This window comes from Argiope bruennichi, chromosome X1 (assembly GCF_947563725.1).
Source record: "Argiope bruennichi chromosome X1, qqArgBrue1.1, whole genome shotgun sequence".
NCBI classification, from domain to species: Eukaryota; Metazoa; Arthropoda; class Arachnida; order Araneae; family Araneidae; genus Argiope; species Argiope bruennichi.
Window position 1 is genome coordinate 48,219,356 of NC_079162.1, and position 16,658 is coordinate 48,236,013.

Below are 16,658 nucleotides of genomic sequence, written 5' to 3' on the forward strand. Positions count from 1 at the left end.
TATATTATCTTATAAGGATCCTGTAGATTACCTCATATATAATATCAGGATCCTTGAGGAGCATTAAACAAAATTCTAATCACTTATTGAATGCACAATATTAAATACTTTTCATTTACATTGCATTATTCAATCAAAACATTTGGGAAACTTCAGTATGAGACTTTAAAATTCTATTTACTGCCATTTTCCCATGCATATTTTCATGGTCCATACATGTACATTGCACATGCATGGTCCACGAATGGAATTGAATATAATTTATGGCAGTTCAAGCATGCACTTGAACTGTCATAAATTCTAAATCAACCCAGTGGCATTGCAATCAATAACATTTATTGATATATGTACTAGCAAGGCACATATTTATTTCATACATTCTTTCAAAGAAGTAAATATACCCTTTCCCTGAAAGAGACACAGAGGTTTTGCATTTACAACTATTATTAAATATAAATATTATGCTAACTGTTGAAGAAAACTATTTCTTCATAAAATTGGAACAAAAGTTAATTATAAATGGAAGCGTCGAATAGAATAATCTTAATATTTTCTTCTAATGAACAGGCTACCATAACCTATATTTTGTTTTGACTCCCCTCTGTAGACTTTTGAAAATACAACAGCTTAAACATAATATTAAATATTTCGGTTTGAAACACTAGAGGAATTTTTCTTGAGGACCAAAGTTAATATTGTGAAGTGTCTTTCAATATTTGTGCGATTTTCTGCATCAATGACTGTACACCTGACGATTAAAAATTACTGATGTAAGCAACTTCTACGCATCTATGAATTATTTGTTTCTGCATAATATCGATTTTATGCCATATTAAGATACTATCTTTTATTTATTGATTTGATAGTAAAACCTTTATTGTAAATTTTGTCCACTGGTTTTGCGTTACATAATATTCATATAAATAAAATAAATATAAATGTATGGCATTAAAAGCCAATATCCATAATTTTAAAATTAGTAAATCTGTGCATTTATATACTAGAAATTTCATTCAAAATAAGGTTAAAGAAGAAATGTAGGTACATTTTAGAATAAATTTTTAGAATTCTAAAATAATTTTTTTCTATAGAATCAAAATAATACACCTGTAACGGTTGTTTTTAGTTTGCATTACAACTATATTCAATGAAAATGCTATATTTTATCCTAATCTCAGAAGCAAATTAAGAAAGGCACCTTAACACAATTTAAGTGTTTTTTTTTTCTTAGAAATTATATCATATTTGGCGAGCTTGATGCAGTCACTCGTTATTTCACGTTTTCTTGAATAATGCTTAAAACAGTAAAAACCGTGAAAGCAAAGTTTTTTGGTTAACTTTTTTTCACTAGGGCATGAGACTTGTACAACAATTTTTCAAAACTTACTTCTTTTATATCCTCAATGCTCAGAAAATTAACACCACAAAAACTGAACATCAAATTTTAATAAAGAGTTTTAAAAGTTAGTTTTTTTCTTCTACTGAGAAGAAGTAGACAACTTCAGTTCAGAGCAAGTTTTTTTTCCCCTCCAAATGACATAAACAGCGAAAAACGTTCGTTCTTTGAGCAAGCATTTTTCACTAAGATTTCACATAAACCCGTTTTTCCGTTCTCAGTGTTTTGTAATTAGAGGTGAAGGGCCGTTTTCGGTCCGAATAAAAATACTTTAGCCGCAGTTGAGCGGTTAAAAGGTAGGGTCCGTAATTATCTTATGCAAGTCGCGGAAATACATTCCCAAAGTTTGTTTCGATCTTCCGTCTTAAACAGCTGTGAAAATCCCTAGAAAACTTTGCTCGCAATTATCTTGAGAGCATTTAAAATGCCTGCTACAAAACCCCTTCAGATATGAGGTAAAGTTTTGAAGACCCTTTTCATTTAATTAGATGCTTAACACTGTGTTTTATTCAAGACTTTAAAAAACGGCAAAGTTCTCACGATTATTTAACGCCATAAACTACTCGGAGTGCTAAAATTTTTGTTTTTATGGATGCGGTAAAATTAGTTTTGTTAACCGTGTGAAGGACTTGTGTTGGAATTGTTCTGTTAGGCGATTGTCCACTTTTTTTCTGAAAAAGAAAGTAACAAGTGAAAAAAAAATTAAAAATGCTTATTTTATCTTTTTTTGTGAATGATATTAAAACTAAAAGAAATAGACAACTTACTTTTCAAAGGTTTTTCACTCATGTATATATACTGAAAAATATCAAAATTTGAATCATCTTCCTGAGAATTCGTCAGTTTTTACTTCAAGACTTCTACAAAGAACAACAATTTTTTGATAGCCTCAGATTTATAATATATTAATTAAGAAGGATTTAATTCTTTTTCACGAAATATATGCTAACATAATGGAAATACTGTTTTCAAGTCTTGTTGAAAAATTTAAAATTAAACTTTTTGTTATCTAAAAATTTTTATACCTTCTGTCGTTTAGATAATTTTTTGTAGGGCAATAAAAATGCTATTATCAGAATTTTTCCGTATGTCGTATATTTCAGTGTTAATATGTGAAAATAACCTGTTATAGAAATTAATAGTCATAGAAACTGGTTTCATCATCAGTGTGTGGTAACAACAATGCAATGAACTAGTTCTTTTCAAATTCTATTGCGAATGAGTATATTTATATTGATTTCTTTTATTGAATCAATACCCATTATCAGCAACATTGTTCTGTTTTGATATTTAAGGTGTACGTATACACTTGAATATTTTTTTTTAAATTTTAACTTTAAAAATCCAGTTTTTTCACCGTAGGTTATTAATATATGTTTAAACTTATTTCAGTGAGAAAAAAACATATTACACTAATTATTAATTAATTAAATAATATTTAATGAGCTAATTAGCCTATTTTTTGAAACATGATATCTTAAATTCTAATTTGTACAGACACACAATTCTAGTTGGAAATTATGCCTAATATTAGTCTTCATGTTGTCTGCCTCAAACAAGTTATAAAAATGTAATTTTTTTTAAAACAATTTTTTCATCAACGATGAATAGAAAAAGCCAGATTTTTTCTCTAATTTTAACTTTTAAACAGCTATAAAAAATTTATTTCTATACATATAACTTTGATTGAGGCACAAAACGTCCGCTATTTCATACAGATTAATTTGATATATAAATAACTATATTTGGTTAATTTCTTGTCGAATTATCATTGTTTGAATGAAGCAACATAGTGGAAAAATATCATTCTTCATAAAATGAGTTTTAAAAACACCGTAACTAGAGTTTTCAATGAAAGCACCTCAAGAAAAATAATTATAACTCGAGAAATATTTCGAATATTGACAACATCTTGGTATCGTTTGAAAGCTAAAGGATCAGAAAACATTATTAAGCAATAAAAAAAAATTCGATATTTTGAACGATTTTCGAAGTTTCAAGTGTGTACATACACCTTAAATATAATAAAATTGCCGATGCGATTTTACAAGCACATGAAATTGGAAGTTTTTTCTCACAGAACTGAATTTAAAGCATATAAATATTTCTTCAAAAAATCCTTTGAAGGAGCAAACATTTTCTGCAGTTTAATCAAATACAACTACACAAACGGAAAGGAAAAAATAACAAAAAAAACATTTGAAATAGACTGAGCTTGACTAGTATTATATGAAAATAAAAAGGTTCATTTTTTTTAATTATTGGAGATTTTTTTTTTTGCACCATTTAACATTTTATTTTATGCCTGCCAATTTAAAATTAATCGTCAAAAATCCTTGTTTAAGTATGTAATGTGCATAGCGATTAAATACTACAATTAAAGCGCAATCTTTCCTTTTGAGCTTAGACTGTTTTTAAAACAAAGTGGGAGAGGGTTATTGAAGAGATTGTGATTAAATATCCTAAAGGAGGGGGAAATAGAGAATTTGTATTTTTTTACATATTTACATGAGGTATTAATACCATTAGTTTTTATTTTACCATTAGTTTCTTTGATGAATTTTGATTATGTATGATGACAAATAGCAAATACAGTTTACCAATCATTCAGTTAAGTATTAAATGATAAATTCATCTACATATAATTTATATAAAGGATTAAATAAAAAAACTACAGAAAGCTTAGTTTTGTTAATTGTTTATAACTTATTTCATAGCAGATGTTTTCAGACTTTACAAAAACATACAATTTTATCTAAAATTATTTGAAAATACATGTTTCAAATTATGCGTTGTACAATTTCATTGGGAACTTCCTTGATAAAGTGATTGATTTATATACTGCGGAACAATTTATTTTAGTGAAAACTTGGATTCATTGTTCTTAAATACAAAAATAAAATTATTTTTGAAATACATTTTAATTTTTGTACGTAAAAGTTGAAAACAATATTTTTTCAAAAAGAAAATAAGTAAAAAAGCTCAAAGGCATGAAGCACTAAAAGAAATATTTTAAGTAAATTAGAACTTTAATCATACTTATGAAACATTTTAAGATTTTTAATCAATTTTTTTCAATGCCTCATACTTTTATGCTTTTATTTTGACTAAAATTATTATACATATATCATTATATCAATAAAATAGCGTTAAAATATATATAAGTTTCTATTTTTTGCTGTTAATATTTATTATAACAAAAATTTGTACTCAGTTTTTTTTTTCAAATCCTGCACCAGATGGCATCTTTGATATAAAACAAAAACTGAATAAAAATTAAATTATTAACTGATATTTAATATAATAATAATTTGTTTTTATTGGGAACGCACAACTTTAGAAACTCCCAGTACTTTAGTACGAAAGAAAGTGAGTGATAAATTATAGAAAAGGTCGAAAAATATATGATACAAGTAAATTAAATAAGAGAATAATTAATAAGAGTATTTTGTTTCTAAACACAATACAAACAAAATAAAGAGTATGAAAAGAATATATAACAATTTGCAAGTCTGCTTAACTATTATGTAGGCCTCTACAACTGGCTGTTTTTTAGTCCTATTTAGCTACAAATATTGCCAACAGCCACAAGTAATTTTGCAGCGAAATGAATGTCTGTTTTCAAGCAATGCCTAAATGGTAAAACATAACTAATGTAAACTAATATATTTATTCAATCGAAAAATAGATTAGAATGCGTGAAATATAATTTATAACTTCTCCTATAGAAACACTGAATCAATCGCATTTTACTTTTAATATGAGTATAAACAAGAAAAATTATTAGTATGGAAACAAGTTAAATTATTGCGATGATAGATCAAAATATTTATTCATAAAATTGATTATACATCAGGATTTAAGTACACCGGATCTATTTGTATTTGTAAAACGATTCTATCTTTTGAAAGATGACCAATCTTTCAAAGTATATGTTATTATGTAAGATAAATTTTATAGGAAAAAAATGCTTAGGAATGTATTTTTATTTAACAGCTTTTCACTCAAAAGAAAAAAAAGAATAAAAAAAAATCTTTACATCGGTCTTTTTACCTCAAGAGTTTAGTCTCTCAGCTTACATTTTCAAGTTTTCAATATCATTTGAGGGAATTCTATAAGGATAAGATTCGTGTTTTATAAAACACGGTCCTCCTTCACAAGAGAAAAAATTCCCCTTAGCGCGGCTTTCAACATAGCGCGCAACACAAAAAGTTCAAGGGATCAGTACTCTCACAAACGGCAACAACAACGAGAAATAGCAATAAAAAAAGTCAAAATCCAATCCAAAGGATAACAACAACAAGAGCAACAAAAAAATGAAAGGAAAAGAAGGTAAAGGAAAAAGCAAATCATCTGAAAGAATCAGAAGGAAGAGAAGAAAATTCAGTTCTTTACGATGCACTAGAGACTAAAGCTGAAGTCTTAGATCGGGATAGCAGCACCAGAGGAGGACAAACAAAGCGAAGTTAAATCCCAAGGGAGATTCTACGAAACTGGAAATCTATGCGACAAGCGTTTAACCAATGGACAAGAGCGTTTAAACCTAGGCGAGTACATGACCAGCCCATACCAAACCTCTTGTACAAGGAAATGCTTTAACCTGCAAGCATTTACGCTGTTATTCGTAGAACATCTCATGGAACTTTTTCCACGACCGATTCGTTTTCATTCCATTTACTTCAAAGTGCTTTTTGTGCTGTCCCTTCACGTTAATATCTTTCCGTTTGGTAGATTTGTTTTCATTAAGAATCCTAGGCCGCTTCACAATTAGAGGTCGTACATTTTCTAGACTTCTTCTGGGTGAAATTAGATTGGGTTATCTTCTCTTCTGCATGTTGAAGTAAATTAACTGGAACTATTTTCTGGACAATATTGCTTCGTCGGATGAAGTTTCTGTGTGCAGTGACCTCGACGGAGCCTAACTAAAGGTGATTGTGACTGGTACACTTAAATTTTGGATCCCCTGGGGCTGAAAATAAGAGTTCCGAGAAAAAGGAGGCATTCGTCGTAATAGTGAATAAGATTCACTAGAAGTACATGAAAATTAGTTTGGGTGGAAATATCTCTACAAATAACAGTGAATAGCAAATAATTCCATTTATAAAAATATTGTATTGTTATCAACATTTATAATCTTTTTTAAATCAAAATAATTAAAAAGTTAACGAAATTCTTCAGAGACTAAATTACTGCGAAAGAAAGAATGAAAGAGTCGGCATTTGTGTAATAGAATGTATTAAGTGTTGTCCAATTTCCTACGAAATACTTAAATGTTGTCCAATTTCCTACGAAATACTTAAATGTTGTCCAATTTCCTACGAAATACTTAAATGAACAAAGTATTCCTGTAAGAAAATAAAATATTTTAACTATCAATGTTTAAAAAAAAGGAAATTTTATTTTTAAATTTTCAAGTAATATAAAAAAATAATGTCTATTACATATCTTCAGTAAGTTTTATTTTAATTTCGATGAAATATACTATAATTTCTTAAATTCGTTATAATATAATTCCTTCAAAAATAAAATATTCGATGGGAAAAATTTTCAATACGTAATTAGACATTATTTGAGCACATTATATTACGAAATAAGAAAATGTAATTAATTGTCAATATAATAAACTCATGCTTTTTAAATTTCTTAGCACTATTATTTTTTCATTTCAAAATTTTAAGGTTTTTATTGATTATTCCAAATTATACAATTTTTATGTTGGTAAACATAAACTGTATTTATTCAAATACTGCTTAAAACATTTCTTAAATCACTTGTATCTATAAAATATACAAATGTGTTTATAATTGAATTACACATAGTTTCAATGCTATAATAAATAAAATGTAAATAACCGGGATTATAGAAAATTCCATTTATTTATATAAAAAATTTAATCTTGTGTTATTTGTTAGTTGCTTGTTGCTCCTTAATATTTCATAATAGTAGTATAGCTAATAAAAAAGTTCAAACAAATTCTATTTTAGTGATTTGAAATTTAGATAGTATGATCTTTTGAAATACAAATTCTTTAAATCAACAGTTTAAAATATTTGAGATATACGTTCAAAAAAATGTTGCTTTTTTTCCCCTCACAAATCTATTATTTATATTTTTTTTTCCATTACTAAAATATATTTTTGTCATATTAAAAATGTGATTGGGGTTTTAAAACTCATTACATTATAAAAAAATTTATAAGTATTTTAGCCATAATCATGGGTTCTTATTGTTTATATTCTACAAATATGACTTTCTCTGATCGAAACATTTATAGGATTTCATCTATTATAAACACGACAAAAATAAGAATTTTATTTGAGTTCTTTTTGCAGATTTTTTTAATACAATGAAGCATTGAGATTATTCTCATAATTCTGGAAATGTTTAATGCAAATGTTATTGCTGAAATGTGTATTTTGAGTTTAGATTATTACGTATTTTTCAAATATTTATTTTATCTATTCTAAACAATTTTTATGTTATACAAACGTATTCCAGAATAATCTAATGATTAGGAAAAATATTTCTTTAGCATGCTTTTCAAGCATTATATTTGTCTTTTAATTCTTTTCTTTCATAAAATATATTCGAAATATGTATGTATGAGAATTCTTCAGCACAGGTAAAATTATATTGAAAGATTCTAACTTAAACATTCTCCGGCACATAAATACGTAAAAATTTCAAACACGTGTATATTTGTAACTAGAGTATCTTTACCGAACAAATATAATTGTTTGCTATATATTTATCAAACAAATATAAAAAAATTACAATACATTTATCAAAAAAGAAACTTTTCTTATAAGAATTAATTTATAAATAATCTAAATATATCTCTCTATATATGACTTTACTTTCTTCAGTCAATTAATTACAATAAAGAATATTTTTATGAAATATATTAAAATTATCATCGCTAGACTTCTTCCGCAGCAGTAACAGAGTAATTTATTCCAACAGAGTAATATTCCCTGTTAGAATAACTCTGACACACAAACATATAATAATCATCAGACTCGGTGCATTCATATTATACAGACATTTATAACATTATTATATGTTAAACTAATAAGAAAATATACACGCCTTTAATTATTTCAAAAATAATTTAAGTTTATTGAACTAGAACAACTTTTCTACTTACTGTCAGTTAATTTATATGCGTAATAAATTTAAGTTCTTCTCCAATAAGTATAAATTTTCTAAATTATGTGACAACTTTTGTGAGGTTTTTGAAATTAAATGCAAGAGATTAGATTAGATTAGTTAGAGAAAATTAGAAGCAAATTCATATTAACTGAGAGAATTAATGTCATTCTAACATATTTAATACATCAATCTTGAGCCATTATTTTATATGAATATATCTAAAAAAAAAGCTTAAATAAACACCTTTTTTTATTTCTCAATATGATGTAATGTAAGAGAGAACATTCTAAAAAAATTATCTTTTGATTTTTTTATTAACAATTTTTATATGCATGTTATCTTTTAACTTTCTGTACCTTCTCATCATTCTAATTTTTCATATCTTAAAAGTGCATTTCTCCTTCAACCAGCTTAACTTTGATACACTCAATAAAAGTATTTAAACTAATAATTTTATTTCATTAAAAGTAATGTAATAATTCTGTTTAAAATTTTTATTTTTCAGAGCAGTTTTTATTGGTACGAGAAATACCAAATACAAAAATTTTGTATAATATTTAGTTTCTTTCGAATTAATTTAGAATTTAAACCATGAATGATCTTTTATTTACTCTTCTGGACACTTTCTTTGAAGAAGCCTTTCAAATTTAATTATTATCTGAAAAAGAAAATTGTTTAAATTCTCTTTAAGAAATGAAAAATGATGATGATCCTTTATAAACTTTACATTAACTGTTTTTTTTAAAAAAAAAACTAATAAATCTATTAGGACTCGCAAAAAAATGTTATGGGGAAGAATTCCGCGAATCAAAAGAACTCATTGATTAAATTTCCAAACCCATTTAATTTGAGGTATTAAAAAAAACATCAAAAAAGTGTAGACAGTTTCTCACAATTTTATCAATACATGCTGCAGAAAGCTAAATTAACGTTGCATTTTTTCCTATTGTGCTGTATATCAGCAATTCAATAAAGAAAGAGCGATACGATTTTTTAAAATTAGCAAAACATTTATTAGGTTCATTAAACATCTATAGTCTTATCTATCTCTAGCCTTTGCTTTATTGCTTGTTATCTTTGGTGAGCACTGAAGTGCCTCCGAACAGCTAAATTTTTCATTTCTAGACCCTTGAAAGGACCACTTTAGATACGGTACTTAGAAAAGCTCTTTATAACTATTTTAAGAGTTTTTAAAAGCAAAATCGATGGAGAAATTTTGCTCATCATCTGAATTAATCAAAATCCCATCTCTCCTGTAAATACAGTCGAGATAATACTTAGAGCGTGGTACTGCATATAATGCCTTTCTTCTCCACTTTTGGAGTTGGATTAGTTTAGAGAAGATTCCTTTTTATGTTGAATCTTGACATTTCCCATCCAGTTTGTACACTTCGCTTCCTGATGTCTTCCATATGGTTCGCTTTTTAGATTTGAGTTCAAAGGAAAATTTTAAGTCTCAGGGCTTAACGAAGGGAGAGTGCTTGAAAAGTTTACGACACTATAATCTTCGAAGGTTTTAGCTATGATCCCAACTTTTTTTTCTTGATCTCAAGTTCAGTAAACTTCGACTTGTAATGGCAGGATTTAGCGATATCAAAGAAATGTATGTCTCACTAATGTGCCGCTTTGGTAGCAGTAAGCGCCGCTTTTTCAGAATTTGAGAAAGGAAAAAAAATAATAAAAGGAAACCAACGAAAAAGAAGTCTTTTGAGAAGGGACTTTTTAAACCTCAAGGACTTTTAACGCTTGATGAGTAGTACCCACATGAAAGGAGATCCAATTCGACAATTTTTAACGATTTTATTCGATGCTAACGATCTAGTATTGCAGCCCATTATTGAAATGATACTCGAGATATCTATCAGATATGTATTAATATAAAATTTATGGAAATAATTTCTTTCATATATTTACATATAAAAAATCGAATTACCGTACAGTTGAAACTTCGTGTTTATAGATTGAAAAGCAATAATGGAAAAATTTGGGAAATAAGGAATTTAATCCTTAAAGTAATTAGTTCAACTTATTACTTAATGCTTAAAATGGAGGCATTTTCATCCTCCAAGTATTTACATTGTTTAGTTAAAAAAAAACTTATCAAAACATAAAATACTTATATAAAACTTGGAGTCAACATTTATTATAAAAAGCAAACTGTAGCTTCTAAATTTTTATAAGTATTATAATAGCGCTAAAGCTTATGTAAATAAAAGTTTAAAAAACATTTTTAAGATAATTTTAACATTTTTAAGTTTAAAAAACTATTTCACTATTGAACTATTATTACTATACAGTAATAATAGTTCAATCGTGAAATAATAATACATAATTCTAATAATAGTTTAATATTGAAATAATAATACATCGTATTAATAGTTTAACAATAAACTTTCTGCATTCCCTGCATTTTTGCAAATACTTGGTGCCATTTGTTGATTTAGAACACAATGCAATTACTACAAATAAAGAAAAGAAGTATACGATGTTAATTAATTAGACAAAGTTATGAAAGTTAATATTATAGGAGGAATCCTAGAGAATATTTTATTATATATTTTTAAATTTAAAAAAACGGATAAATGCCCATATGGAGTCATATTCACCTCATTTTTGTAATCCTAAGGTTAATCACCAATTTGGCTGAACTCAACCCAAAATTCATATTATTGAATAAATTCCTCTGCACTGATGTGCATAGTATATAAACATCAAATTTCTTTATTAGTTGAAAAGTGCGTCTCAAAATTTATTTCTGAAGGAAACTTAATGTTATATACATGCACATCAATTCATACGCTTTCATTAGTCCCATACATTGATGTAAATGTGTATACATGTATTGTTTCATATTAAATGCAGATAATATTGATATTTCTAAGCATATTTAACATATATTCACCTTTCATAAGTGAATTTGAACTTTCACCATTAAGTTGATAATTAAAATGTCTATGCTATAATTAACGCGATGGCATTATTACATCTTGACAATAAATTATTTGGAATTACGTAAATGATTTGATTTAGTTCAATTTACCAAGGATTTATAGAAAAGTGAATGTAAACGTTTTATGTGATTTTTATTACATAATAAATTAATTGTTTCTGTAACATTAAATAATACTTACGGTAACTGGATTTTTGGAAAAATATCATATCTCCGCGACTTAACTAAAAACCTTTTAACAATTACCTCATTTAAATAGCTTTAGGATTGTATTTAAAATATTTAAGTTATGATGTAATTAATTAGTGATAATTCTCGAATAATTTGAAGAGGCGTGAAGCATTTTATAGTTTTTAAGTTTTGTTGAACTTTCCTGGTATTTAACGTTTTATTTTACTTTTAAAACATGGATTATTGTAATAATAATATTATGATTAGATAATATGATGCTACACCAACAAGATCAGAAAAATTCTTTCCCAATTTTCTTCACAAGACTTATTCTGTCACGAAAAAGGCTCAAAAACTTCGATTTTATAGCATTCTGTATTTTGATCAAATACATTACAAAACTATTTCTCCCATAGAGCAGATTTTTATTTAAAATTTGATATCGGAACCTGTGTTTATGCACCTTTAAAATGCCAGGAAACGTTTTCTTGCCTTCAACTAAAAATATGACTGTAGTTATTGGACAGATATTATGTTATAAATGCACAGCATATTCAATAAAATTTATTTCATAGCCATCTGCAATCCTGTCATCTGCCAAAACGTGCCTCACGTATTGACATAGTCTTCAATCAAGATCTTTCAAATCGTGTTTGTGTCTCCCACTTCATTGCTGAGGCGTTATTCTTCAGGTTTTATTTGAATCTTTTTTTTTTCTGTGTTGTATGGATGGCGACATGGAGGACGCTTCTATAAAAGTTTTACCTATATATTTGAATTCTTTTCAAAGACGTCAGGCATAAGTGATAAATTTTAAATAAATGTGTCTAGTTTTAATATTAAATATGATAGATTACTTTAGATAATAAAAGTTAAAAATTGCGTTAAATGGCTTTAAAAATTGTACCTTGTTAGCAATATAAATTAATTACAAAATATATATAAAATTCTTACATTATACAGTAAAATTCACCAATTATGAATCAACTGGGAGCAGATCACATTCAGGTAATTGGACTAATGAGAGAAAAACAACATTTCTAATAAAGGAGCTACTTAATGATTAAAAGTGACTTAATTGTATTTATAATTTAATAATTAACAAAGTAATGTTGTTTGTATTTTGAAAATTTAAATAATGTAATAAAATGTCATTATTTGAACATATCAATCAAAACCACTGCTCCATTACGTGGTTTTACTCGAGAAGTTTTATATCCTGATTTCCTATTTTTCTTCTCAAAGTCATTCGATATGTCAAGGATTTCAGATAACTGAGATAACAAAGTTCTACTGAATAGGAAAAATTATTAAATTTGTGGTTATACTCTAAGTTACAGATGTTAAATTTTAAGATTAAAGGCATACAAAACACAGTTCTATCAAGATTTTCATTTTATTAATTTGTAAGCATCATAAATATACACAGATTCCAATAGAGTCATAATCTATAACGGCCTCAATTCGCCTACAGACCTTGTTTTATGTTTAAGGTAAACATGTTGAAAACTCGATTTTTGGCGAAAATATCGATGTTTTTAAATTCAATATTCTTTATTACTGAACATGTTTCTTTATAAAATTAATTAAAACTTGCTGCTGTGTTCATTCTTTGGGAAGTTACATTGAATCTTTTTTGTATATTTCACGTTTTAATGTTATTTATATCTTTAAATGATATTTTCTGAGATTCCAAATTTTACACTATCTTCTTATGAAAAATCTCTTAAATGAAAATGAAATCCATAGTTTTTGCTTCAAAAAAAAAAAAACTTTATTTCTTAATGCTTTATAATGTTTAAAAATTAAATTTAGGTTATTTAGCAATTAAGTCCCAGAATTTAAAGATCAGATTCAACTTTAGCTTATTTCCCTAGTTCAGGAATTAGATGATATAAGCCTGAATTGATCTGTAGGAATTTGAGCAAATTATTTAGTGAACGGCTAAAATAGATGGTTTATAAATTAAAAATAACTTTTTGTCTTAAAAGTAAATATTTTTGCTACAAGGGTGATATTTTTAATCCATTTTATGCAAGAATCAAAAAATATAAATATTCTATAACATTTTTCAAAAACTTTTCTCAAGCATATTGACATACTTTAATGGTATAAATTCTTCAAACATAGATGGTATTGCTATAATACTCCTATAAGGTTGCCACGCAATATTCTCGTTCATCCTTGTTGGTATATTGAATTAGATGAGTAAATGTTTACATTACGAAATTCAAGAGTTAATGGCAACAGAGGAGATGCGTTAGTAAAAAAAAAAAAATCTTGTATATTGGTGTTCTATTCAAAGCCAAGAAGTGGAAAGAATTATGTGAGAAAATTGAATACTTTAATCGGAGCTCATATGTTTTATTTAGCCTTAAATAAATTAGATGGGTTACAAAAATTATAATATCACCGCTGCAATTGGCAATAAATATTTACCATGTTAACTATATAAATATAATTAATATAAAGATCTGGGTTAAATTATATGGGAATTATCTGCTCAATGCTTTAAATTACGATAATAAATTTAACTGGTATAAATACTTTTTATGTGCCTATTAAAAGATTTATTAGTACGAGCTGAAATTTTGAAACTGCGATCTTCTAATCTATACAAGTAAAAAAATTTTAATTAATAATTTAATCGGAGCATGGATATTATGGATTAATACTTGGTATAGGGTTATTTATATGCGATGGATATATTTTTCATGGTAGATATGAAATTTTGGTATGCATAATTAATATCATAAATGTTATCTATAAAATAAATAATATCATCATAGTTATGTATTTAAGGCATAAAAGTACTCAAATAGATAATTATGTTATTTTAGTTAATAATGAAATTCGATTATACATGCTGATAGCAATCATCTCTCTGTCGATTTTTAATGCAATAATAACACTAATGTTATTCGACTTATTCAATATCGAAAGAGAATTCGAAAAATTAAAAAACAGCTAAAACAATAAAAAGTTTTACTGTAAAAATCAAGCGAGTGACATTCATAAACAAGTGTAATCAAGAAACTGAATTATTGTTTTAGGTGAAATAATCGTAGAACGCTAAATTAAGCTAATTTTATGTCAGGTGATATAATATGTGGTGATATCTATTTTCGGGCATGCTCGCTTCTTAGTTTCATTGTTAGAGAATAAAAAAAATTTTTTACTGAAGTATTTTATTTTTTCTCCAAAAAATACCATAAACAGCATAATTATGAATGATATCTTTCAATTAAAAAATATATTCAGATTTTACAGGATATGAAAATATTTTGACAATTTTATTCAATTCAGTAAATTTTAAGTGCAACCATTCAAAATAAATAAACATTCAAACAAGAAGTTAATAGTACTTTTGTCCTTTCTTGCGCTTTCTAATTACCGCAAAACCCAGAAGAGAGAATCATTCTTCTAATTATATAAGACAACGCGTAAGTATTTGCTTTAAATGTAAGTTTTAAAGTGGCTGAAAATGCTATTTTATACTTTTATTTCCTTTAGAAAATACTTGTTTTACATTTCCAAAGGTACTCTTTTCTATAGATATTGAACTCAAACAATAAAAAATCACGGATTTATTATTCTTTAAAAACTTCTCAGCACTTTGTAATTACTTGGTTTCCAAAACATATAAAAATAATATTAATATTTTAGATCCTTTTAAACAAACTAAATACAAAAAAAGTTATAGTTATTTCTGATAGTTAAAAATCCATTGTTATTTTTGTAGAACACCATCTTGTGAGCAAACTGTAGGTTATGGAATAATCAGAATCTTTTTTCATACTGGTTTAAAGAAATTCATGATTACAAAAAACGAGAGAAATAAATAAAATATAACCAGAAATAGTCAAAAGAATTTTATTATGATAGAAAATATTTGCCTCCATTTTAAGTTCTCATACTTATAAAGTTTACTTCCTTATATTTTTTGAAAATAATAGTGCCGGCGTCCTGGCATAGGGGTAGCGCGTCTTCCCCGTGATCTGGGCGTCCCGGGTTCGAGTCCCGGTTTGGGCATGGTTGTTCTTCTGTTGTTCTATCTGTGAGATGTGTGAATATGCCCTTCTGTAAAAAGGGGTTGTGCAAGCGAATGAGTGATGCGTGAGTGGCAAAGTCGTACTCTTGGCCCTAGTTGGCGCTGCTATAAAAAATAAGAGACGTTCCCCTCAGGCTTAAATCGCTGTCTTCGTAACAGTGGGTTTGTCAGTGGCAAGTGCCATAAGAAACAAACAAACAAAATAATAGTAAGCATATTTTCAAAATGTACCTTGCTTTCGTAATTTATTTTTTTCAAAATATCGCTGTACATCACTTAATATGTAGCCCAAAAGCTTTACTTATATAAATTTAAAATAATCAAATTATTTTTAAATACAAATTATGAAGGAAATATACTTTAAGACTTATGTATTGAATGGCTGAATTTCTTATATCCTAGTATGCTTGCGCTTTGCTTGAAAAGGTGTTATTTAGTCGAAAAATACATTGATTATTTTCTGTATATTTATTATTATTAAATGGTTTTATTTTTAATATTTATCTCCGATCAAACCCAAAAATACTGAAATTTCTCAAAAATTGAAAATGCATCTAATATGCATGCATCCTGAAGTGTTTTAAAGGGAAAAAAAATACTGAAGGAGGAAAACATTATTTTTCTTTAATCATTCCAGCCTTAAAGCTAACCTAATCTAACCGAAAAGACTAAAAGAAAAAAAAAATTACTTTTATGCACACACAAAACTTCTTCCTTTCCCCGAAAAATGAAAAATACGAAAATATCCGAGGAAAACAATCACGAAATTCTAAACTTGCTAAAAAGTATCAGCTTCTCCCAAGCTTGTTCTGGGGAAAGATGTTTTATTCATAGCCCTAGGTTTTAACCTCCCGGCATTCCGTTCCTACATCTACCGGCAAATGAGGACTCACAGAGGGAGTAGAGAAAAAAAAAATCTGTCCATGTCTCTCTCTAAA

The 16,658-nt window shown here is 27.1% G+C and overlaps 1 protein-coding gene across 4 annotated transcripts in view; it reads left to right on the top strand.

The window, feature by feature from the left end:
- LOC129958594 (nucleolysin TIAR-like) overlaps window positions 1-16,658 on the top strand; it is a 1,061,871-nt gene that overhangs the window by 12,158 nt on the left and 1,033,055 nt on the right. The gene's annotated exons all lie outside the window — the stretch shown is intronic.